This window comes from Grampus griseus (assembly GCF_964374135.1).
Source record: "Grampus griseus genome assembly, chromosome: 14".
NCBI classification, from domain to species: domain Eukaryota; kingdom Metazoa; phylum Chordata; class Mammalia; order Artiodactyla; family Delphinidae; genus Grampus; species Grampus griseus.
The window spans coordinates 18,085,438-18,111,219 of record NC_139008.1 but is presented as its reverse complement, the minus strand read 5'-3'; positions in this window follow the sequence as shown (position 1 = coordinate 18,111,219).

Here is a 25,782-nt window from a genome sequence, read left to right as displayed (position 1 = left end):
TGGTAGCATCTTTAGGATGACAGTGACAGTTTTACTTCTTCTTTTCCTATTTGGATTCCTTTTATTTCTTTTTCTTTTCTGATTGCTATGGCTAAAACTTCCAAAACTGTGCTGAATAATAGTGGTGAGAGTGGGCAACCTTGTCTTGTTCCTGATCTTAGAGGAAATGGTTTCAGTTTTTCACCACTGAGAATGATGTTGGCTGTTGGTTTGTCATTTATGGCCTTTATTATGTTGAGGTAAGTCCCCTCTATGCCTACTTTCTGGAGGCTTTTTATCATAAATGGGTGTTGAGTTTTGCCAAAAGCTTATTCTGCATCTATTGAGATGATCATATGGTTTTTCTCTTTCAATTTGTTAATATGGTTTATCACATTGATTGATCTTGTGGCATCTTATGGTAGTTATCTTGTGGTAGTTATTTCCACTATTTTATCTTCCAGGTCACTTATCCGTTCTTCTGCCTCAGTTACTCTGCTATTGATTCCTTCTAGAGAATTTTTAGTTTCATTTATTGTGTTGTTCATCATTGTTTTTTGTTCTTTAGTTCTTCTAGGTCCTTGTTAAACATTTCTTGTATTTTCTCCATTCTATTCCCAAGATTTTGGATCATCTGTAGTATCATTACTCTGAATTCTTTTTCAGGTAGACTGCCTATTTCCCCTTCATTTGTTTGGTCTGGTGGGTTTTTACCTTGCTCCTTCATCTGCTATGTATTTCTCTATCTTCTCATTTTGCTTAACTTACTGTGTTTGGGTTCTCCTTTTTGCAGGCTGCCGGTTTGTAGTTCCCGTTGTTTTTGGTGTCTGCTCCCAGTGGGTAAGGTTGGCTCAGTGGGTTGTGTAGGCTCCCTGGTGGAGGGGACTGGTGCCTGTGTTCTGGTGGATGAGGCTGGATCTTATCTTTCTGGTGGGCAGGACCATGTCTAGTGGTGTGTTTTGGGGTTCCTGTGAACTTATTATGATTTTAAGCAGCTTCTCTACTAATGGGTGGGTTTGTGTTCTTGTCTTCCTAGTTGTTTGGCATAGGGTGTCCAGCACTGTAGCTTGCTGGTCATTGAGTGGAGCTGGGTCTTGGCATTGAGATGGAGATCTCTGGGAGAGCTTTCACCATTTGATATTACTTGGGGCCAGGAGGTCTCTGGTGGACCAGTGTCCTGAATTAGGCTCTCCTACCTCAGAGGCTCAGGCCTGACACCCGTCCAGAGCACCAAGACCCTGTCAGCCACACAGCTCAGAAGAAAAGGGAGAAAAAGAAAGAAGAAAGAAAGAAAAATAAAATAAAGTTATTAAAATAGAAAAAAAAATCATTAAAAATAAAAAAAGTATTAAAAAAAGAAAGAGGGAAAGAAAGAAGAGAGCAACCAAACTAAAACTAAATCCCACCAATGAGTGCTAAAAACTATACTAAAAAAAAAAAAAAAAAAAAAAAAGGGCAGTCAGAACCCTAGGACAAATGGCAAAAACAAAGCTATACAGACAAAATCATACAAAGAAGCAGACACATACACACTCACAAAAAGAGAAAAAGGAAAAACATATATATATGTAAAAAAAATAAAAAAAAGGAAGAGAGCAACCAAATCAATAAACAAATCTACCAGTGATAATAAACTCTAAATACTAAACTAAGATAAACATAAAAGCAGAAACAAATTAGATGCAGAAAGTAAACCCCAAGTCTACAGTTGCTCCCAAAGTCCACCTCCTCAATTTGGGATGATTCGTTGTCTATTCAGGAATTCCACCGATGCAGGGTACATCCGGTTGACTGTGGAGATTTAATCCGCTGCTCCTGAGGCTGCTGGGAGAAATTTCCCTTTCTCTTCTTCATTCGCATAGCTCCTGGGGCTCAGCTTTGGATTTGGCCCCGCCTCTGTGTGTAGGTCGCCTGAGGGCATCTGTTCTTTGCTCAGACAAGACGGGGTTGAAGGAGCGCCTGATTAGGAGGTGTTGGCTCACTCAGGCCTGGGGGAGGGAGGAATGCGGGGCGAGCCTGAGGCGGCAGAGGCCGGCGTGACATTGCACCAGCCTGAGGTGTGCCGTGTGTTCTCCCGGGGAAGTTGTCCCTGGATCATGGGACCCTGGCCGTGGCGGCTGCACAGGCTCTGGGGAGGTGAGGTGTGGAGAGTGACCTGTGCTCGCACACGGGCTTCTTGGTGGCGGCAGCAGCAGCCTTAGCGTCTCATGCCCGTCTCTGGGGTCCGCGCTGATAGCCACGGCTCCCGCCCTTCTCTGGAGCTCTTTTAGGTGGTGCTCTGAATCCCCTCTCCTTGCACACCCCAAAACAATGATCTCTTGCCTCTTAGGCAGTTCCAGACTTTTTCCCAGACTCCCTCCCGGCTAGCTGTGGCGCACTAGCCCACTTCAGGCTGTGTTCACGCCGCCAACCCCAGTCCTCTGCCTGCGCTCCGACCGAAGCCCGAGCCTCAGCTCCCAGCCTCCGCCCACCCCGGCGGTTGAGCAGAGAAGCCTCTCAGGCTGGTGAGTGCCGGTCGGCACCGATCCTCTGTGCGGGAATCTCTCTGCTTTGCCCTCCGCACCCCTGCTGCTGCGCTTTCCTCTGTGTCTCCGAAGCTTCCCCCCTGCTCACCCCCCCAGTCTCCACCAGTTAAGGGGCTTCCTAGTGTAAGGAAACTTTTCCTCCTTCACAGCTCCCTCCCCGAGGTTCAGGTCCCATCCCTATTATTTTGCCTCTGTTTTTCTTTTGCCCTACCCAGGTACGTGGGGCCTTTCTTGCCTTTTGGGAGGTCTGAGGTCTTCTGCCAGCGTTCAGTAGGTGTTCTGTAGAAGTTGTTCCACGTGTAGATGTAGTTTTGATGTATTTGTGGGGAGGAAGGTGATCTCCACGTCTTACTCCTCCACCATCTTGAAGGTGCCCTCTTCTCTCCTATTTATTTATAGATTCAGTCATTTATTTATATCAGTATGGATTTGTGTATATTTGTTTTATACTTTGGCTTGTAATTTAATACCCTATGACTTTGTTACTCAAGGTGTTCCGGCCTTGGCCATTGAGAGTTTTTTCTGGTTTGCTCGTGTGTCCATTTGGCATGTCCCTACCTTTGTTTTTTGAGCATTTCTTTACTTTCTGGAACTGTAAGATATTCCAATCTCATCTTGTATAGTACCTGCCCCAGCCTTAGAATCAGTTATTTCTCCTAGAAGGATGATATTTAGAAATGGAGATCTGGGCGGGGTTTTCTCATTGCTGCAGAGGTGTCACTGTTTCTGGGGCCTCTTAGCAAGCAGAACTAGGAAATATATGTACATAACCCATGTATACATATATATCTATAATTATTTCTCTTTTTTCTCTCTCTTTCCATATATATGTATATAATACCTATATGTAGTATATATATAATAATTATGTGCAATATATAATTATATATGTACACATAATTTTTGAAAATTAAATACAAGTTCATACCAATGTTTCTGTCTCTATTCCAATACCTCAGGATTCATTCTCCCCTTTCCTCCTTGCTTATTTATAATTTCTTTCACTGATAGTGAAATATTTGGATCCCCTTATCTACCATTCATTTACTTATTTGTTCAACTCTAGTGTAGATGAAAGTACTTTGAGAACTGGTAATCATATCCCTATGATAAACACTTTAAAAAATAGAGTTCAGTGTTTATGTAAACTTCTTTTTGTCTTTAGCCTTACAGTTTCTGATCAAAATACCATTTTCCAAAGTTACTTAGCTCAACTACATTTTTTTTAGTTCCTGGAAGACTTTTGAAAAACCTTGATGTCTATAGCCTAATCCAGACCACTCCTGTACCCTTGGGGATGAATTTCTAGCATTACATTTTAAAAATATCCCCATATAGTTCTAATACATAGCCAGGGTTGAGAACCATTGCTTCAGAAATTGGAAATGAAGAGAGTTTTAAGTGTTTCTTCAAGTTCTTTCATTGCTCTGTTAGTTAATCAGAACATAAACTCTTTCCTAATTTAAATCAAAACAAGGAAACATCTTTTTAAAAATAAGATGAGAGAGCAGTCACAGAAACCAGGCTATATACCTGGTTCTTCCTATTAACAGCTGTGTGACGTCAGGGAAGTAGCTGAAACACTGATCCTGTATCTCCTTACCTTTAGATTCAGACTAATGGCACCCATCTTATCTTCCTTAACAAAGCTACGCCACAGACCAGCTAAAACTATGTATGTGAACACACTTTGATGACACGAAAGATCTATACAAATGGAAAGAATTGTTATTTCTAAGTCATGCCTACTGATGAGCTGTTTTTGAGATCCTTGAGAACTAAGGGTGGCTGTGTTACCTGTGCCTTTGTTGTGGTCATTACCCACACCAATTGGCCTCAGAAATATGGAAGCAATTGGCTAGCCAACAGGAGAGAGGACTGGGACAGGTAAAGACAAAAGGCAAGTACCATGAAAGATAGCTAACCAAAGACATAAGGATCAGAGAAAGTAGCTAGTATCCTGATTTTCCTTGGCTCCTGAATAGCTTTTTTGGTCTATTTACAGTCAATGTATCTCCTCACTATACGACAAAGCTACTAAATATTTTATATTATTTTCAGCAATCTTTAATAGTGCACTGGGATTCTCTAATTTGGTAGAAAGTGGTAACAAATTTGGATATTGAACCTCTCCTATGCTGATGATTAATGTAGGTGCAAGATTGCAAGCATAATCAGACCTCTAGCTGACTGAGCGTCCACACCCTCAGCACTGTTGTAATTTGGGGCTAAATAGTTCTGTGTTTGAAGGCTTTCTTGTAGAGGATAGAATATTTAGCAACACTCTTAGCAATCCTGGTCCACTAGATGCCAGCAGCACCCCCTCCCACAGTGTGAAAGCCCACGGTATCTCTAGATATTGCCAAATGTCTCCTGGGGGCAAAATAACCCCTGACTGAGAACCACTGCTCTAGTGGAAAAGAACGTTTTTGTCCTTACTAATAACTGATCAAACATTATATGCTAGGTTTTATTATTTGTAAAAATTGTGATGAATCTTTCAAAAAATACCAAAAATTTTAGTCTTTGAACTCACTGGGTGACCACTAAAGGGTCTGATGAGGATGTAAGTGAGAAGGTACAGTCCTAGGGAGAGTTCTCTGAATTTTTCAGATATTCTAATGATGGATAAAGGAAATTGTCTCTTATTATGTAAGACAGTTACCTTTGCAAACCACACTCTTCTTTCCCACTGCCTTATTAAGTGGTGAAAAATATTCAATGGGGGTAGCCTTTTCTGCTCATGTACGAGTTTTTATGTATATTCTTTGAGGTCAGTTTCCATATTCTTGTGGTGTACACCCAAGTCACCTTCTAAATACTAACTACACCAGGAAACTGTGCTTTGATTCCAAGAAAGGGCAATCAATCCAAACTGGCTTGCACAAAATCCAAATTGGCTCACACAGTAGAAATCAGCGGGGGATGTCTTCAGGCATAGCTGGATCCAGGGACTAAGCAATATATCCAGGATTTGGTTGTCTTTGTTGAAGTTTCAGTTTTGTTATTATGTTGGTTTCATTCTCAAGCTCAGTGACCCAAACTCTCTTTCAGAAAGCAAAATGAATACAGCAGCCCCTCTTCACAGGTAATCAGGTTCAGTCCCAATGGGGAAAGAGGACTTGTTTCTCTCCCAGAAGCAAAAGACTCTATTTCTTTGTTTTGTTTTACTCTATTTGGGTCACAAACCTATTCACATGCCCATTCTTGAAACAATCGTGGGCCAAGGGCGTGGGATACATTGATTGACTTAGGTCTAGTTTGTGTGCTATGGTGTGATGGTTAATTTCATGTGTCACCTTGACTGGCCTTTGTTTATGGGTGTGTCTGTGAGGGTGCTTCCTGAACATTTAGCATTTGAATTGGACTCAGTGAAGTAGATGGCCCTCCCCAATGTGAGTGGGCATCTCCAATCCATTGAGGCCTGAATAGAACAAAAGGTGGAAAAAGGAACAAGCACCCATTTCTACCTCACTACTTGAGCTGAGACATCGCATGCCATTTTCTGCCCTCGGGTTGGGATCTATACCATCAGCTCCCCTGGTTCTCAGGCTTTCATACTAAGACTGGAATTATACCACTGGCTTTCCTGTGTCTCCATCTTGCAGATGACAGATCATGGGAATTCTCAGCCTCTATGATCATATGAGCCAATTTCTCATAACACATCTCTCTCTCTCTCTGTTTCTCTTTTTCTCTCTCTGTCTCTGTCTCTGTCTCTCTTTCTCCATCTGTCTCTCTCCCTCTCTCTTTGTTTCTCTGGAGAACTCTCACTAATACATGGATCAACTCCGGAAGCTGGGTCAGAGAGTGGGAGAAGAGAAAAACCCTTAAATGAAAACAAGGACTGCTTCTCGAAGTACGTGGAAGAGTTTCCAGGGAGGCAAACAACAGGAGTCTACTTCACTAACCTTCTTCCTATAATATGGTATAGAAACATTCTTAGAGGCTGAGTAGTGGGACAACCCTCACTTTATAAATGGAGGAAACAAGTCCCAAGAACCTTGAGACAAACAATGGCTATAATTAATAGCAGGGACCTAACACTAACCAAAGTTTAGCTTTCAAGTTTTAGAAGATGCAGTGCAAATTTCCAAGATTCAGCAAGAAAGATAAGATTCATTTCAAACCCAAAGAAAAGCAAAAAATATTTTCTTTAAACATTCCCGGGGTCATTTTGTTTCATACCTAGTGTTTATTTTTAAATCTTACTTGATCAAAAGAGGACCTGTGATACTTGCTAAAAATATAGATTCTCAGGTTCACCTCCCATTGATTGTAATTCACAGGGAACGCCTGGGGATCAGGCCAAGGAACCCACTCTTCTTATAGCAGGCAAGTTTGTAGAAAGTTGCACATGCTGGTGGTTTTCTCAATGCAGATCAATTAAGTGTAGCATCTCAGGCCCAACCCCCAGACCTACTGAATCAGGATCTGCATTTTAACACTAATCCCCCATGATTTATATGCATATTAAAGTTTGAGATTCTCTGCGATAGCCCTGTTTTTCTCATCTCCAGCAGCAACTTAAGCTCATCTGGTAAGATCCTATAAAACATTGATGTCCAAGCCCCAATCCAAAATATTCTGATGAACTGGGTGGAAACTTGGGTAGGATCTCTTTACTGGTAATTTTTAAAAGGGTGCCCAGGTGATTCCAATGTGCAGCCAGGGTTGAGAACCTCTGGTAAAGGGGAAAGAGTTTGCTATCAGGAGGGCTCAGGTTAAATTTCAGCTGCAACATTTATTAGCTCTATAACTTTGGATAAGTTTACAGCTTTAGCCTCCCGATCTGTAAGATGGACATATGTCTAAAATACTATTTCGAGGCAAATGATGCAAATGGAGATGCTGGTGTATTCCTCATCTGACGTCTTAGCTTCTGAGAAGGTCTATTCTGCATGTTCAAGTTGTAAAAACAACGGCAGCCAAACGGAGATGAGGAAATCAGAAGCTAAAACTCATTTTTTATTAAGTAAAACACTGGCAAAGAGGATTACACATTCTATCCTGGGTCCCGCTAGCTCCTTAGTCCAATAAGCCCAGGTTTCTAAAGAAGGGTCTAGTTAGGCTGTTTCCTTCCCTAGATCCTGCAGCTGTTTTAACATCAGCTTTCCCTCCAGTAGGTAAATCAGATGGTACTTTATGCAACAACAAGCTCAGTAGCCAGTTTAGAAGGAAGTACTGTTCTTCTACGAACACTTTATGAGTCTCTTTCCTCATTAGGTGTGTACAGTGATAAGGCCAACTAGAGCAGCCTAATAGGCAAGGGAAACTCTTGGCTTTCAAATTAGATTGTCAATAGGCATGTCTGATAGGGCTGCATTTCTGACCTAGTCAGCTGCCAGCGGTCTCTCCACTGAGCTCCCTCAAGGCATCAGAGCAAAGCTATATTTCACGATCCAGCAGCTTAAATCAGCTCCAATATCAAGGAGCATAGGCCTGAAGAAAAAATAATGTTGGAGGAAGCTTGCATATGCAGAGAAGAACCTCTGTGATGGCGGCAAGTGTGTTTGCACAATATCTGCTCCTTGCCTGAAACCAGCCTCTGTGGCCATGCCAGAGTGACATTCATGAGAACAGGTGCATCTGAAATCAAATTAAATCTTCAGGTCACTCAGCATTCAGTTATTTTACTGGAGAACTCCCATTGGAGAACTTTTGCCAAAAGCATGGCAGAAAACAGAACATGAGTTTATCAGTGTGTACCTTGGTCATGATTCAGCCTTGGTTAAATATGATTATCCATCTTGAAGATGCTCTGAATTCAGCTATATTTGGTAAAAGTGAAGAAGGGGGCATGTCAAATATTTCTGTATTAGTAAGGATCCTTTCAGGTGCAATTTACTGAAAACCTAAACAAACTGGATTAAATACAGGCAGAATTTTATGGGTTCATAAAAAAAAAAAAAAAAGAAGTCTAGGGTCATTAGGCTTCAGGAATTGTTGGATCAGCATTCTTCTCCAATTTCTGTCATCCTCCAGCCTTGCCCTCTCAACTTTGTCCTCATGGTAGCCAAATAGCTGAAGCAGGTCTGGAATTCATATCAGATCCTGAGAAAGTTCCTCTTTCCCAACTATAAGAAGTTCTGAGCTTCACTCTGATCGCTAGACCTTAGTTTCCTTGCCTAACACTAAGGCAATCATGTCCAAAGGGAATGACATTAGGCTGATTAACCTGAGTAGAGTCAATTCCACCCAAACAACATATCTACTTCTCAATAAGATAAATGGATAATGGGGAGGAACTCCACATTTCCTGTGTAGTTACTTTCTCTCCAGGCCTTCATAGATTTTTTTTAATTAGGGAGAACTTCAGTAGGTACAAACTAGATTCCCAAAGTAATTTAATGTTGGCTTCGCCAGTACATAGAATCTCTTCTCAAAGTGAGGCACATGGAAATCCAGATAAATTTCTGAGGATTATCTCAGGGTGGCATAAATCTATTTTAAAGGGTAGGAGGTTTGATCTACTGGTCATTGGATGCCTTGTGACAGAGTTGAGGAGAGTGAGATCGAGAGAGAGAGAAAGAGAGAGAGAGAGAGAGAGAAAATGAAGTATGTCTAAAATTGGAGGCAGAGACCCCTTGGATTTCTTTATTCACTGAGTCTATTAGCTCCTGGCTCACAATCTTTCTTCCTACCCCAATTGTTCTTCTCATTCTTGGTGGCCAAAAAATTCATATGACTAAGTCACTTGGTTCTTTGACCTACTCTCCTCCAACCACCTTTTGTTCTATTCCACCTCTATCACCCACTCCAGTGTTCATACCCTGAACTTTGTACTACCAGTAATGCTATCCTTTCTGCACATCTAAAATATATTTAAAAGAACTCAGTCTTAAACCATCACTCAATATTCCTGCTCATCTATGGCAGAATCTTCAACACAACAATTCTTCCTTGTTCACAATCCTCTGGTTCATTACCCCTATTATCTTTCCACCGTTCGTCAATCTTCTATCTTTGCTTGTCTCCTTATCCAGCTTAGATTTCATGACTCACTTTTATAATTACTCCCTTGAAAACAGTGAAACTCCCTTCTCTCTCTCTCTCTCTCTCTCTCCTTTCATCTCATTAAGATGGCTAAACTCCTCTAACTAGCTAAACATCACTGAGGAAAAAAATCAAACAGGCAGAGCAACCAGTTCCACTTAAAATTCATGACCACACACCTCACGTGGATGCTCTACCACCCTACAGTGCTTCTTGAGTAAGACTACTTCCTATCCTCAAGAGGACTGTTTCATCATTTCTCTTCTCTCTTCAGACGCTTCATTCTCATTCCCCATGCAGCCTGTTCTATTCTCTCACAATGATATGACTTCATATGTTTTGGGAAAATAAAAGTTAATGGAGGAAATTGTTCACTACCTCACCACTAATCTACTCATACCTGCTTACTCTTCTTAGACTTTCCTCCTGTTAAGTTGGAGGAAACAGGGCTGAATGGAGGAATGGGGAGTTAAAGTTTAATGGATATAGAATTTCAGCTTGGGATAATAAAAAAATTTCTGGAGATGGATAGTGGTAATGGTTACACAACAATGTGAGTGTATTTAATACACTGAACTGTATACTTTAAAATGGTTAAAATGGTAAATTTTATGCTGTATATGTTTTACCATAATAAAAATATTTGTTAATTACAAAGAGTCAGGATGTCAAGAACTGGAGCAAAAAGTAACAGAAAACAGACTTCTGGCAGTCTCTTGGGACTAGGAAAATGAAAATTGGGATTCTAAGTTACTAAAGCAGCCAGAAATTGAGGGGCCAAGATGCCAGTGAGAGGTAAGCCTAAAACTCTGTGGCAGTTTCTCCCCAAAGGCATTTGCCAATTCATAAGCATCACAGGATAAGATTAAGAACCTGAATAAGAATTGCTATTAAGAGGCTTAGAATCTAAGCAAGGCTTTTGTTTTCAGGGCCCTGAAAACACTCAGGAGTCTAGTAGGTACTTCTAAAGGGCTATACCTTGGGAATAAAGGTAAACTAGATATAGGACCTTATGTAGTCTGAAACCCAGCCTTAAATTACCTCAATACCTGATCGGATTAAGATGATCTATCTCAATCTGTCTTACAGTAGCTAAAATAAATACTATGGAGGAAAATAACATCATTCATAGACATACAATTTTTCATGTACAATGTCCAGCATACAATAAAAAATTACCAAGCACATAAAGAAATGGAACCAAGGAGAACTATAATAGGAACAACCCATAAATGATTCAGGTATTGGACTTTTGGGGCATAGATGCTAAAATAATTCTGATCAATATGTTTAATTGAATAGGTGAGAAGGTGGAGAATTTTACCAGAGAACTGAAATATATATTAAATTAAAAATCAAAAAATAAGAAAGAAAATAAATCAAGTTTAAAAATTCAATGGTTGGGTTTAATAACAAATTAAGAAAAAAATCATTGACCTGGAAAACAGGACTTTATAAAAAATAATTCAGACTGTATTAAGAAGAAAGGAAAAAGACTCAAAATAAAAAGAGTTTGAGAGACATATTGGACAAAATGAAATTATTTCACATTTGTGTAATTGGAATCTCATAAGGAGAGGAAAGAAAGAGAGATAGAGACACACAGAGAGAATAGAGTGAAAATAGATTTTTTCAAAATAGATGAAACCTATAGATTCAGGAATCACTACAAACTCCAGGCAGGATAACAAACAAACATAAAACCCAAACACATGTAAGCACATTGTAGAGAACTGCAAAAACCAAACACAAAGGGGAAATTGTAAAAGCAGCTAGAAGAGGGTGTAGGGGTAGGTTGTATTAAAAGGATAACAGTAAAACTGATGGTTCGATTCCCAACCGAAATGGTGGAATGCAGAAGAAAATGTAATGATTTATTCTGAATGCTGAAAGAAAAGAATATAATCCTTGTGAAAATCTCCTTCAAAAATGAAGGTGAAATAAAGACTTCATCAAGCAAACAAAACCTGAAAGTTCATCTCTAGAGCAGATCACACCAGAGACTGTAGGGTGTCCAAGGAAGGCATCTTATTCTGCCCTGGCTGCCATAACAAAATACCACAGACTACATGGTTTAAACAACAGAAATATACTTCTCATATTTCTGGAAGTCCAAGATCAGGGTGCCAGAATGGTTGCATTCTGGTAGGCCCTCTTCTTAGCTTGTAGGTGGCTATCTTCTCCTTGTTTCCTTGCAGAGAAAGAAGGAAGCTCTCTCTCTCTCTTTTTTTTTTTTTGTGGTACGTGGACGTCTCACGGTTGTGGCCTCTCCCGTTGCAGAGCACAGGCTCCGGAAGCGCAGGCTCAGCAGCCATGGCTCACGGGCCCAGCCACTCCGCGGCATGTGGTATCTTCCCGGACTGGGGCACGAACCCGTGTCCCCTGCATCGGCAGGCGGACTCTCAACCATTGCGCCACCAGGGAAGCCCCGGAAGCTCTCTTCTTATTCTTCTTATAAGGACAAGAATCCCATCACGAGGACTCCATCCTCATGTCCTAATTACATACCAAAGGCCTTCTCTCCAAGCACCATCACATTGGAGGTTGGGGTTTCAGCATATGAATTTTGGGGAGACACAAACATACAGTCTTTAATAGATGGCTTCTGAGCTGCTGGTAATATTCTGTTTTATGATCTGAGTAGTTGTTACATAGGTATGTTCACTTTGTGTAAAATGTTTGATCTGCACACCTATGATTTATGCTATCTTCTATATATGTTAGAGTTTAACAAAAATATTTAATTTTAAATCCATGACCCCCTTCCTGTAACATCTTATTTCTCTACTTTATGGCAAAACTTCCTGAAAACGTTGTCTATTCTTGATAGATCAACTTCCCCATGTCTCATTTGCTTTTCATTTTATTTCAGTCTAGTTTCCTTTTCACAACTTCATTGACATGATTCAAAAATCATCAATGTCCCCCTCCCCACCATGTTGCCAAGTCCAGGGGTCCCCACCTTACTTTGCATTTAGGGAGAATTTGACATAGCTTATCTCCTTCTGGAGATTTCTTCCTCTCTGAGCTGTTGTAACACCACATTCTTCTGGTTTTCCTTCAACCTCACTGGCTACCTCTTTTCATATTCCTTTCTGCAACCACACTCCTCTGCTTGACCTCTAAACGTTAGGACTCCTCAGAAACCTGTCCAGATACACATGCCATTTCCAATCCACACTCCTTCTACCTTCCTGTCTCCAATGCAGACTTGAAAGTTGAGTTCCAGACACATATCTTTAATTGTCTATCTCAGGAGACAGCACACTTTTCCTATAAAGGGCCAGATAGTAAATATTTTCAACTTTGCAAGCCATATGGTTTCTGTCACAAATACCCAACTCTGTCATTGTAGCATGAAAGCAGCCATGGGCAATACATAAATAAATAGATGTGATCGTATGTCAATAAAACTTTATTTACCAAAGCAGGTGGCAGGCAAGATTTGATACTCACTCTTGAATCTCTAATAGGTGTTTTGATATTAACAAACTTGAACAATTCCTCTCTGTGATGGTAAATTTTATGTATCAGCCTGACTAGGCAGTAGTAACCAGGTATTTGGTCAAACATTATTCTAGACATTTCTGTGAAAATATTTTTGAGATGAAATTAACATTTAAGTCAGTAGATTTTAAGTAAAGAAATGAACCTTCCACAATGTGGGTGGGCTTAATCTAATCAGTTGAAGACCTTAGTAGAAAAAAGTCTGACCTCTCATGAGGAGAAGGGAATTCTGCCAATTTGCTTTTGGACTTGAACTGCAACTTTTCTCTGAATCTTCAGCTTGCTGGTCTACCCTGCAGATTTTGCACTTGCCAGCCTCTGCAATTATGAGTGAGATGATTCCTTAAAAACTCGCTCTCTCCCTCTCCTTCTCTTTCTCCCTTCCTCTTTCCTTGTATCTATCTATCTATCTATCTATCTATCTATCTATCTATCTATCTATCCATACATCCATCCTTTTCTCCATGTCCACCATCATCATGATTCAGGTCACCATTATCTTCCACCTATAGAATGTTGATAGCTAATTGATAATTCTCCCTTCAATCTCTCCTTCCTCAAGAAGTCAGGGTGATATTTGTAAAGATAAGATCATGTCACTCTCCTGCTTGAAATAAATACTCAAAATAAAACTCAGCTGTTCTACCAAGGCCTGCTAGAGCATGAAGAAGGAAGGTATGGGAAATTGGAATACATTCAACATCCTAAATGGGACAGCTATTCTTCAGCTCCAAGTTATATAGCAACATGGGTCCAGGTGTTGCCAGATCTTTTCTTCTCTTTTTGAAAGAAAAGCCAGACATCCAGGGTTCCTTGGTATTTATAATTTCCCAAACTCCTCATCAGGGTTTTCAAAGCTCTTTTAGGTTTTGCTTCTCTATCTTTCCAAACTCCTCTCTCTTCTCACCCCATCTGCATTTCACCCTCCAGCCATGGTAATCTAACTCTTGATTGTCATTATGCATCAGGCAGTTTCCCACCTTCAAGTCTTTGTCTCTGCTGCCCCTTCTGCTCAGACTTCCCTCTACCTCCCACCGCTTTCTTCCTTTGGCTGAGATGGCAACGTGCACTCATTCCATGAAGACTTCTTTGATATCACCACTTCAAACTGAGATATAGTTGCACCTTCATGGGAATACATGCTTCCCCATGATAGCTACCACTTATCATGCTACATTGCAATTTTCTGCTGGTAGATTGTGGATTAACTGCTCAAGTACATGGATGGCATCCTTGATTCCTTTTTGTTCGGTGCAGGAATGGCCCTGAACGTGATTGAGCCCTGCCCCTAGGTTTTACCGGTTACCCCAGGGCCTCCTTCGCTGTCCAAGGTGCTGACTTCTTTGCTCTGCCTGCCTCTAGCCAGCCTTCCTTACCAGGGCTGGAGTCTGATCTTTTACTCCTATTCCCAGAACTGAGTCACCAGGTGGGATTACCTGCTCACCTAACCTCTATATTACTAGGGTCTGCTACAATCTCAGACGATTGAAATTAAGTTTATGCCTTAACACCAGACTTCAGTTGCTTACTTGCACCCCTGAGGTCAGTATTTGCAGCCAGACTGAGTTTCTCAGTACCTGCTCTGACCTATAGGGTAAGTCTTCTGCCTAATGCCAGCCAGTGCACTCTCCCTGCTTCCTGCATAAATCACATGCCAATCCTCACACATTTCTCCACGTGTCTTAATATGGGAGCCCCGTTCTAACCCTGAGAATGTGCAAAGAATAGTCCCTCATTTCTTTTCCTCTTAGGTGAGGGTCTTCGAATGGGAGAAAGTTCAGGTTAAGGGCACAGACTTTATACTCCCTCAGACCTACGTTTAAACCCTAGCTTTATCAATGACTAGATATCCAAAGTCGGGCAAGCCACTAATACCTCTGAATCTCAGTTTCCTCATCTATAAAATAGGAATAATAATACACACTTCATAGGGATATTAAGAAAATCAAAGCTAATGTGTTTAAAAGCACTTAGCACATAGGTTATTTTTTATTAGTAGTAAATAACAGTGTACAACGGCCTCACTCATGGTTCAGTCTGAGCTCGGCCCATCTCTCTTCCTGTGGAGTATTCCTCAGCCTCTCCTACTTTCTCCTGACAGATGCTTCTGCTGCTAATAAATCCTGCCTTTGATATTGCAGTTCATTGCAGCAGCTGGCTCAGAATCGAGACATCAACACATGAATCAGACAGGATGAGAGGAGGAGGCTGAAGACAGAGGTTCCAACTACCTTGGTGGCGAGGAACAGAATGAGAGAGAACAGGAGATTATAATAAGATTTGGGGCTTTTGCTTTTCTGCCAAGTGGGATGGATTTAAACTTCTCCCTGTGTTCACCACCCACTCAGGGTTAGGTAATTTGCTTCTGGGAGGGGCAGCTAGTTGGGGATTTGGCAACCAAAAGGGAAAAGTTTGCAAATGAGACCTGCCATCTGATGTCCAAGCTGGAAAACGAAAGAAGAAAAGGGAGAAGGAGAATGAAGAATGGAAGGAAGGAGGGAAGGAAGCCTTTCTGATATGCTTGTCATGGACACATTTCTAGCATGGTAGAAACAAGCTTCCCAAGACTTGCACAATTTGGAATTAGTTCCATAAAATCTGATGTTCATAAGAAAAATTTCAATTCCACAGTGTAACATTCAAGGTCATTCAAAATAGGGTCCCTTCTGAACTTGCGTCTCCACCTCTTTCCACCTCTCCCTACATGTACATAGAAAGATAATCAAGAGTTTGCTAGGTACCAGGTTTTATGCCCGCACTCTCAACAGCTCTTTGGAGTGGATCCTATTATTGCTCTTATTTTCCAGACAATAAAACGGAGGTTCTGAATTATTAACTTATTTCCTAGGGTCACAGATTTAGCATAAAGTTGAGTCAGGCAGCCAGATACACAGACATGATGACAATCATTCAATGACATTTTTAAAAGGATGAGTTATGTTTGAATGTATGGTGTTGTCGCCTAATATGTGTCAGGCTCTGCCATAGACACCTAGGGTACCATGGTGAATAGTGTAGGCATAGTGAGATTATAGAGCTCTTCCAGATCAAACAAGTAGCAAGTGGTAGAACCAGAGTCCCAACCCTAGTCTTCGACTCTCAAATTTATTTTCTAGTACACTCAGCTGCTGCCCAATTCATGTCTTCATATTCAAAGAGGCTATTAATCTACCACATCACCACCACCTGAGACCTGCAAAGCAAAGCAAATGGAGTTAGCATCTTTGTAAATAAGGATCACTGGAGTTGGAACTCATCCTTCCCGGGAAACACCATCCTCTGTTTTTCAAAGAGAAGATAAATGACATTGATCTCCTGCAGGGAGCATGGAGCTGAGGATATAAAAACCAAGGGGCTGGCTCTGGCTCTGTGTGATCCTGGCAAGATGACTTCCCTTCTGCGGTCCTCATCTGTAAATGGAAGGGGATGGATGAGGTGCTTCCAAGGCCATTTCAGCCTTATTGGGATGGGATCTATTTATAGTAATTTCCCCCAAACAGACATCAAAATCTTGGAGCCTGGGAATTCAAGAAAAAGAAATTAGGGAGACAAGATGTGACTAATAGAAGCATAATTAAAAGAAAAAACTCCTCTTTTTCTGCCTATCTGTTAATATGTTAGATCTCACCCTCAGGTCTAATTAGCTGCAGGCTTCTCCTAGATGCTTTAAGACACAGAAACCCATGATTTATCAGAAGAGAACGCTCATGGGAAATTATGTTGGTGCCTTCCTGGGGCTCCATACAAGAGGCACATGCTCTTGGGAAAGGCATCCTTAGGTTTCTCTTCTCCATAATCTGGGTTTAAGATAGTAGTTAAAAAATTGACCTCAGATACCAGACAGGAAAGGTCTGGGTTTAACTCCCATTCCTTAACTTCTCTTATCCTGCTTCTTCCTCTGTAAAATGGAGGCAATTACAGTATCTCCCTCCTTGATTGTGACCCAAGGAGTCCATGACAATCTTAGCCGCATACTTGAAAGGTAGTGAGATGCTCAGCTGATCAAGAATGATCAAGGCCATCAACGTGCCTGAACTCCTCAGAATGATACCATCCTGGCTTGGGTGGTTGGAAACACAGGGATCTTGTCACCCATAAGTAGTATCATTTACCACTTTGTACTGGGTACTTCCTAACTGGAGAGAGAGAGAGACAGAGAGACAGAGAAGAGGGAGAGGTAGGGAGCATTTGGAAAGTGCACTTGGATGCAGAGGAAGCCAGGTGGTAGACTCCGAGCAGGCAAATGGCCTCCTTCTCCCTGTCTCCTGCCTGACCATGTACTTTGTTATTGTTTTTTTTAATAAGAGAAAAACAGAATTTTATTAATGCGTGCACTGTGCATACATACTGATGAGTAACTTGCAGGAGGTGGTTAGAACTTGGATTTCAATAGCGTCTTTTTAAAAAAAATTTTTTTTGGAGTATAGTTGATTTACAATGTTGTGTTACTTTCTGCTGTATGGCAAAGTGAATCAGTTATACATATACCTATATCCATTCTTTTTGAGATTCTTCTCCCATATAGGTCATTACAGAGTATTGAGTAGAGTTCCCTGTGCTATACAGTAGGTCCTTATTAGTTATCTATTTTATATATGGTAGTGTGTATATGTCAACCCCAATCTCCCAATTTATCCCTACCCCGCTTTCCCCCCTGGTAACCATAAGATTGTTTTCTACATTTGTATCTCTATTTCTGCTTTGTAAATAAGTTCATCTGTACCATTGTTCTAGATTCCACATATAAGGGATATCATATGATATTTGTCCTTTTGACCCTCCACTTTGTTGAGAGCTGGGTTGTTTATGTAAGAATAGCCCTGTGTTAGAAGGTATGCTTACTCCCGAAACGGCTGGCAGAGAGCTCGGTGCTTATAAATCTAGCTGCACAATGCTCTCTTGCCCCCCACCCCAGCTTTAACTCCTTTGTTTACAAGCTCAGAGCTCTAGCAGAGATCTGAAACTTGGAGGAGATGTAAGGAACTCTGAGGACCAGCACGTATCACTTATTTATTACACTCCCCAACCATTATTGAAGAGTATTTAGCAAGCATATTTCCTGAAGGCCGTTCTCCTTGTAAGAAACCCCATTGGTGATTTAATTAAGCTTACATAAATGCTAAATGGGATTCAACCAGAATGGGATATGCTGATTTGTGTGCGTTGAAATAAATTCCTTGTTCTGTTCTAATTGAATAGATTGAACACAGACTGTATTTGTTCTTATCCTGCAGCCACTTTCACGGGAGCAATAAATTGGAAATGTTATCTGGCTTAATATGCCAGTTTTTTGGAGAAAATCACTCTACCAGTGGTGAGGGAATGGAGGAGCTTAAAACATCTTTGTTTTCAAAGTCGTATGTCACAAGCCAAGGAGACTCAGAGAAAAATATTTGTGGCCACTCTGGCAAGGGTATGATGAAACAGGTACCTCAGATATAGCCAGTAATATTGAAAATTAATATAACCCTATTGAAAAGTAAATTGGAGATGTTAAAAGACGGCTTAGAGAATACCATAATGCTTCATGCCTCCATCCAGGAATTCTGCATACGGAAATCAAATCCAAGGAAAGAACTACAACCTGGAAAGGAACTATATGCATGAAGAAGTTCATTGTGGTGTTAGCTAGAGCAGCAACCCCCCAGCCCCCAAAAAAGACATTTTGCAACAAACCCAAAATAAGAAAGGATTAAGTCAGCTATGACATTTTCTCGGTAGCATATTATGCAGCACCAAACGTAATGATTACACTGATTATATGGAAGACTATGTGAAGTATAATAATAAGTTAAAAAATAAATTAGATACCCTTATACACTAGAAATAAACTTAGCTTAAAAACATGCCACTCAGCATGAAGTAACCAGAATAAGCAAATTAGTAGAGACAGACAGATGGACATCATGGTCGGTGGGGGCTAGAGTAAGGGGAGAAGGGAGAATGACTGCTCATGGATACGGGACTTCTTTTTGGGGTGATGAAAATGTTCTGAAACAGGATACTGATGATGGTTGCACAACACTGTGAATGTAACGTCCCTGAATTTTACACCTTAAAATGGTTACAGTGGTAAGTGTTATGTTTCGTGTATCTATCACAATTTTAAAAAAAAGATATGACAAAGGATGAAAAATGAAAGGAAGTATACTGAAAGCTAACCAAAAAGTAACAGCAGTTATTTTAGGAAAGTGGGATTATAGCTGAATTTTTCTATTTTTGAAATTGTCTGTAATGTTAGCAAAAGCAGAATCAGTATCAGAATCCAGCCAAGAAAGCTGGGGGTAGGGACTTCCCTGTCCCCTAACCCCCACCCCCAGCCGGTGTAGAGGACGATATACAGCATGGAATGTACACTTTAGAAAGGAAAAAAGATCAAAGGTCAATAGTCTAAACTTCCATCTTAAAAAACTAGATAAAGAAGAGCAATTCAAACCTAAAGCAAATAGAAAGAAGTAAATGATGAAAGAGCAGAAATTAATAAAATTGAAAACAAGGAAATCAATAGAGAAAGGCAATGAAACCAACAGCAGGTTTTTGAAAAGATCAGTGAAATTGGTAGACCTCTAGTCAGTGTAACCAAGAAAAAATAGAGAAGACACAAATTGCTAATATCAGAAATGAAAGAGGGGACATCACTACTGATCCCAGAAACGTTAAAAGGGTAGTAAATAAATATTATAAATATCTCTATGCCTCCAAATTTGATTACATAAATTCCTTGAAAGACATAAACCATCAAAGCACATGCAAGGAAAAATAGATAATCTAAATAGGCCTACATCTATTAAATAAATTGAAATTATTATTAACAATCTCCTTAAAAAGAAAGAACCAGGCACAGATGATTTCACTGGTGAATGCTACCAAACATTTAAAGGAAGAAATGCTAGCTATTCTCTACAATACATTCCAAAAGATAAAGGTAGAGAGAAACCTCCTAACTCATTCTATGAGGCCAGCATTACCTTAATACAAATCCCAGGTGAAGTCATTATAAGAAAGGAAAACTACACATCAGTCTCATGAACATAGATGTGAAAATCCTCAACAACACATTAGAAACTAGAATCCAGTAATATATGAAATTATAATTATACACTATGACCCTGTAGGATTTATTCCAGGTTTACAAGGGTGGTTCAACATTGAAACTCAAGCAATGTAATCTATCATATCAACAGGTAAAAAAAGAAGAATCGTATGATCATATCAATAAAAAGAGAAAAAGCATTTGACAAAATCCAATACCCATTTATAATAAAAACTCTCAGAAAACTTCAACTTGATAAAAAAATTATCTAAAAAGTCATACTTAATGGTGAAAAAGAATATGCCTTCTCCTTCAGTTTAGGAACTAGGCAATGATGTCCCCTGTCACCACTCCTATTCAACAATGTACTGGAAATTCTAGCTAATGCAGTAACACAAGAAAGGGAAATAAAATGTGTAGGGAGGAAGAAATAAAACTATCTTTGTTTGCAGATGACATGGTTGTCTTGGTAGAATATCCCAAAGAATCAACAAAAATTTCTGGAACTAATAAGCAGTTATAGCCAGGTTATAGGATATGAGATTAATACATAAATGTCAATTTCCCTGGATACCAGAAATTAACAATTGGAATTTGAAATTAAAAACAAAATACAATGTTGTATCAGCACCAAAAAAAAAAAAAAGAAAAAGAAAAAGAAAAAAAGAAAAGAAAAACCATACAAACAACACCTAGGCATAATTCTAGCCAAATATATATAGAATCTGTATGAGGAAAACCATGAAACTCTGATGAAAAAATCAAGAAGAGCTAACCAAATGAAGAGACATTTCATATTTATAATAAGAAGACTCAGTAGTGTTAACATACGAATTCTTCCCAACTTAATCTATAGATTCAAAGCAATCACAATCAAAATCTGACTAAGCTATTTTGTAGATATTGACAAACTGATTCTAAAGTTTGTATGGAAATGCAAAAGACACAGAGTATTTAGCACAACACTGAAGAAGAACAGAGCCAGAGGACTGACACCACCTGACTTTAAGACTTAGTATAAACTTGCAACAATTATGACACACGGTATTGATGAAAGTACAGGCAAATGATCAATAGACTAGAATAGAGAACCCAGAAATAGACCCCCACAAATATAGCCAACTGATCTTTGACAAACGAGCAGAGATACTTTAACAGGGAACGTATAGCCTTTCAAACAAATGGTGCTGAAACATTTGGAAATCTGTATGTTTAAAAAAATCTTCACAAAGATTAATTTAATTTGAAATAGATCTTAAATGTAAATTGCAAGTCACAAAATTTCTAGAAGGTAACAGGAGAGAATCTAGGTGGCCTTGGGATTGTTGATAAGTTTTTAGATATAACACAAAAAGCACACTCTATAAAAGAAAAAAATTGATATGTTGGACCTTATTAAAATCAAGAACTTTTCTCTGAGAAAGATACTCTTAAGACATTGAAGAGACAAGCCACAGGTTGGGAGGACATACCTGCAAAACACATATCTGGTAAAGAATTTACCCAAAATATACAAAGAGTTCTTGGAACTCAACATTAAGAAAACTAATAATCCAATTTAAAAAAAAAAAGGGCAAAAGATCTGACACATACCTCTCCATAAAAGATATTCAAAAGGCAAATAAGCATATGAAAATATGTTCAACATCGTATGTTAGGGAATTGCAAATTAAGACGACAATGAGGTATTATTACACAACTGTTAGAATGACTAAAATCCAAAAAGGAAAAAACTGACAATACCAAATGCTGACAAAGATGCAGAGCAACAGGAAGGACTATTCATTGCTGATGGGAATATTAAGTGGTACAGTGACTTTGGAACACAAAATGGAGTTTTCTTACAAAGCTGAACATAGCCTTACCATATGATGCAGCAGTTATGCTCCTAGGTATTTACCCAAAATAGTTGAAAACTTACGTATGCAAAAAACCATGCACACCGCTTTATAGCAGCTTTATTTATAATAACCAAAATCTGGAAGCAACCAAGATGTTCTTCAATAAGTGAATGAACAATCTGTGATATATCTGTATAATAGAATATTATTCAGCAATAAAAAGAAGTAAACTGTCAAACCCTGAAAAGACATGGAAGAACTTTAAATGCATTTTTTTTCTCAGTGGAAAAAGCCAGTCTGGAAAACCTACTATATGATTCTAACTAGATGACATTTTGGAAAAAGACAAAACTGTAGAGACAGTAAAAAGATCAGTGGCTGCCAGAGGTTTGGGGGGAGGGTAGAGAGGGATGAAAAGACAAAGCACAGGAAATTTTTTGGGTGATGAAACTTTTCCGCATGATACCATAATGGTGGGTACATGTCATGCACCTGTCAAAACTCATAGAAGTGTACAACACAAAGAAAGAACCTTAATGTAAACTAAGGACTTTAGTAAATAATAATGTGTAGTAGTTGTAACAAATGCAACACACAAATGCAAGATGTTCGTAGTAGGGGAAATGATGCGCTGAAATGGCAGAGTGGAGGTGGGGTCTGTATATAGAACTCTCTGTACTATCTGTTCAATTTTTCTGTGAAACTAAAACTATGCTAAAAAATGAAGTATATTAATTTTTATTTGAAAAGTTTGTCATGGGTGCTGAGGTAATCCGTACCTTATTCCTAGCAGGGGACATCATTAGGTAAGGGCAGAGATACCTTGGAAATGAAACTGAGACAGGCTGGGACCTGGGACCTGGGACCCTTTGCCTCAGTGCTTGCACCTGGACAAACTTCTCCTCAAGCAACAAAATACAAAGAAACTATATGGGACTAAAAGTAACTGCATGCATGCGTAGTTGGGGCAAATTATGAATAACAAGATACAAAAAGACCAAAACCCAGCTGCCACTTCTGAGAAGCTGGGAGCAAAAACAGGGTCCTGTGCATGCACCCTGCACACAGCACCACCAAGGGGCTGGGCAGACCACCTAAGCCACGCCTCTGGCCCGACTCCTGAACCCGCCCCTACCTCCCCCCATATAAGGAACCAGCTTGCCCCCTCTCAGAAAGCAAGGGCATCTGTTACTTGCTTTTGCTCACTCACTCCACGAGTCCCAGTAGACCCTTGCCTGAATATCTCGTCTGGCCTCTTATCAATTTCTAACCAAGAACCCTGGTTGGTAACAAAACCTTCCTTTAAATTCATCAGTATTTCTGCTCCAAGGTTTCATGTCATGACTGAATCATCTTTTTACGGTTTTTGTCACCTGCTGACAAAAGAGTTGCAGTTGTCGTTCCAATCAACTCGGCCGTCAGCGTGCCGTTTAGATGGGACACCTTAGGGAGTAATAGATAAGCCTACATTTCCACAGTCTGTCTGCTCAACCTCTTGCTGAGCCTATGAGTCTGAGTTTCAAAAACCGATATGGATAACTGTTAGTACTTCTCTCAAAGACTGTGACGATTAAATAGGCCAATTCCTGGTTCCTAGTAAGTGTTCAATAAATGTGAGCTGCAGTTTTTATTCTTTATGTCTTACCAACTCTCACATCAAATGGGGAAAGATAAAAGCTTCCAGCTCAAATTATTTCGGGGCTGTCAAAGTCCATAAAAGAGAAGCTAAGATAGGATGCTTGGAAGCCGTGGAAACACTGCCCGGAAGGAGAAAAAAGGAGAGAAATGAGGGTCAAAATGATTTAAAGTATCTTCTGCCCTTTATCTGGGTGTCCAATATAGCTCACCCCAAATCCCTTTCATAGTCGCCTCTTGTAAACTTGACCCAAACCTTTTGCTTTCCTGGGCAGAAAATAGTGATGAAATCTGAGAACTTACCTCTAAGGTTCTCAGGGACCCCTGCAGCGAACCTCCCACCTCTTGAACTGGAACCAGAGAGAATCAAGGTCCTTAACACAGTGCTCGTTTACTGTGCTGTCTTTTGGTGTTTATATTTTGCTCCACATGCCTGGGGCCCATGGCAGGGAGAAAGAACACTTTTCAGAAAATAAACAACGTTGCTGTTTTATGCTTTGCTTGCTAGAAACTGTAAATAGAACCCAGTTTCTTTACTTTGAGGAGCTTAAAGCACAGAAATTGATTTCTCTTAAGTCTTAATATCATAGGACTCGAAAGGGACCCAACAGGACTTTATCCTCACCAGGTACCATGGTCCCCTCTGCAGACATCAGACATGTTGCTGTGTTTGAGACTTGCTTCTGCTCTCAAGATCCCTGGAGTAGCTCCAGCAGCCATGACACATTGTTAACTCACGGGGAGCTTCCTGCAGACATGTTCCTGTTGCTAAGATCTCTCTTGTATTCCGGCTAGGCTGCTTTTGAAATCAAGCTCTGGTCGTTTTCATGGCATCTTCCCTAAATGAAGGAGAAGAGCTGATCTCGCTAGTCCGTGTTATTCCTCTTACCCAGCCCACGTTTACTGCTCATAAAAATCCTTTTATCACCCTCTTTCAACCTCTTCCCCCTTTCACTATTGAATTGCAAACTCATCCATTAGGCATGTACTTTATGATATTCGTGCCACCTCCCTAAATTGTAGAGAAAATGCAAGAAAGGCATCTGCTCAAATTGACATTTCCATCTCAGTTCACTCATTTGAGAGTGACAGGCTGTAATTTGCCAACATGTTCACATCCAAATGCATACGTGAGTGCTGACATCACGTGATTTTTCTACCATTGCCATCGCTGGCTCATGGGTGCTACACAGGAGGCCATGCTTAGGTCAGCAGATATTGCCATGAAAAACAAGAAAAAAGAAAAAGCCTCTTGACTTCCTTAAGCTTCTTAATGGGCCAAACACAATGATGAAGTTGGTTCTACTTGGAGGAGCAGGTGTGTGGGTCAAGCCGTGCATCGGAAGGCTGCACTGATTGAGGAAAGCTGGCTTTCTTCTTCTGTCTCCTCACCCTGGTGCAAACACACTTAACCTTTGATGCCGTGAGTAAACTTTGTAGCTAGAAAACCAGGATCAGCTCCTGGCTCCAGAGACAGTGGGCAGCCAGCTGTCCAGGGTAGGAGAGAAAATGTAGCTGGAAATGTAGCCCCTCTTTCTTCCTATGATACTCCCCATCTGTCTGGGAGCATCCCCAAGCCAGATCTGTGTTCACTTGCTAACTTGTCAATTGTCTGGCCAAGAAGGGACCATATTTACTTTGCTTTCTTCTATCCCTTCAGTTCTGTTTCTTTGCTCCATATTGCTTCTTTTTTTTTTGCAGTACGCGGGCCTCTCACTGTTGTGGCCTTTCCCGTTGCGGAGCGCAGGCTCCGGACGCTCAGGCTCAGCGGCCATGGCTCACGGGCCCAGCCGCTTCGCGGCATGTGGGATCTTCCCGGACCGGGGCACGAACCCGTGTCCCCTGCATCGGCAGGCGGACTCTCAACCACTGCGCCACCAGGGAAGCCCCATATTGCTTCTTGCATCAGCCTTCTTTCACCTGGATTCAATTTTCTTCTTGCTAGATCATAGCGTTTAGAAGTTCCTTCAGCAAGTATTCTCTTTGGAAGTAAATTCTCCTAGTCCTTATGTAGTTTTTAATATAGTTTATTTTGTAATTTTTGCCCATGATCCCACTGTCAGTAGGAGCTGTCACCTCCAGGAGCTGTGCACATGCACATTTGGGAGGAATGCCACAGTCTGGTTTCAGAGTTGCCTCTGCCAGAGATTCCCTAGTTCCTGGCTAGCTTTTACATTAATTTTATAGCTTGGAGTTTCTCCTCTGTGTGAGGATTTAGAACTCAGGTTTGTCGTCTACGTCCCATGCACATCCATGGTCCTAACGC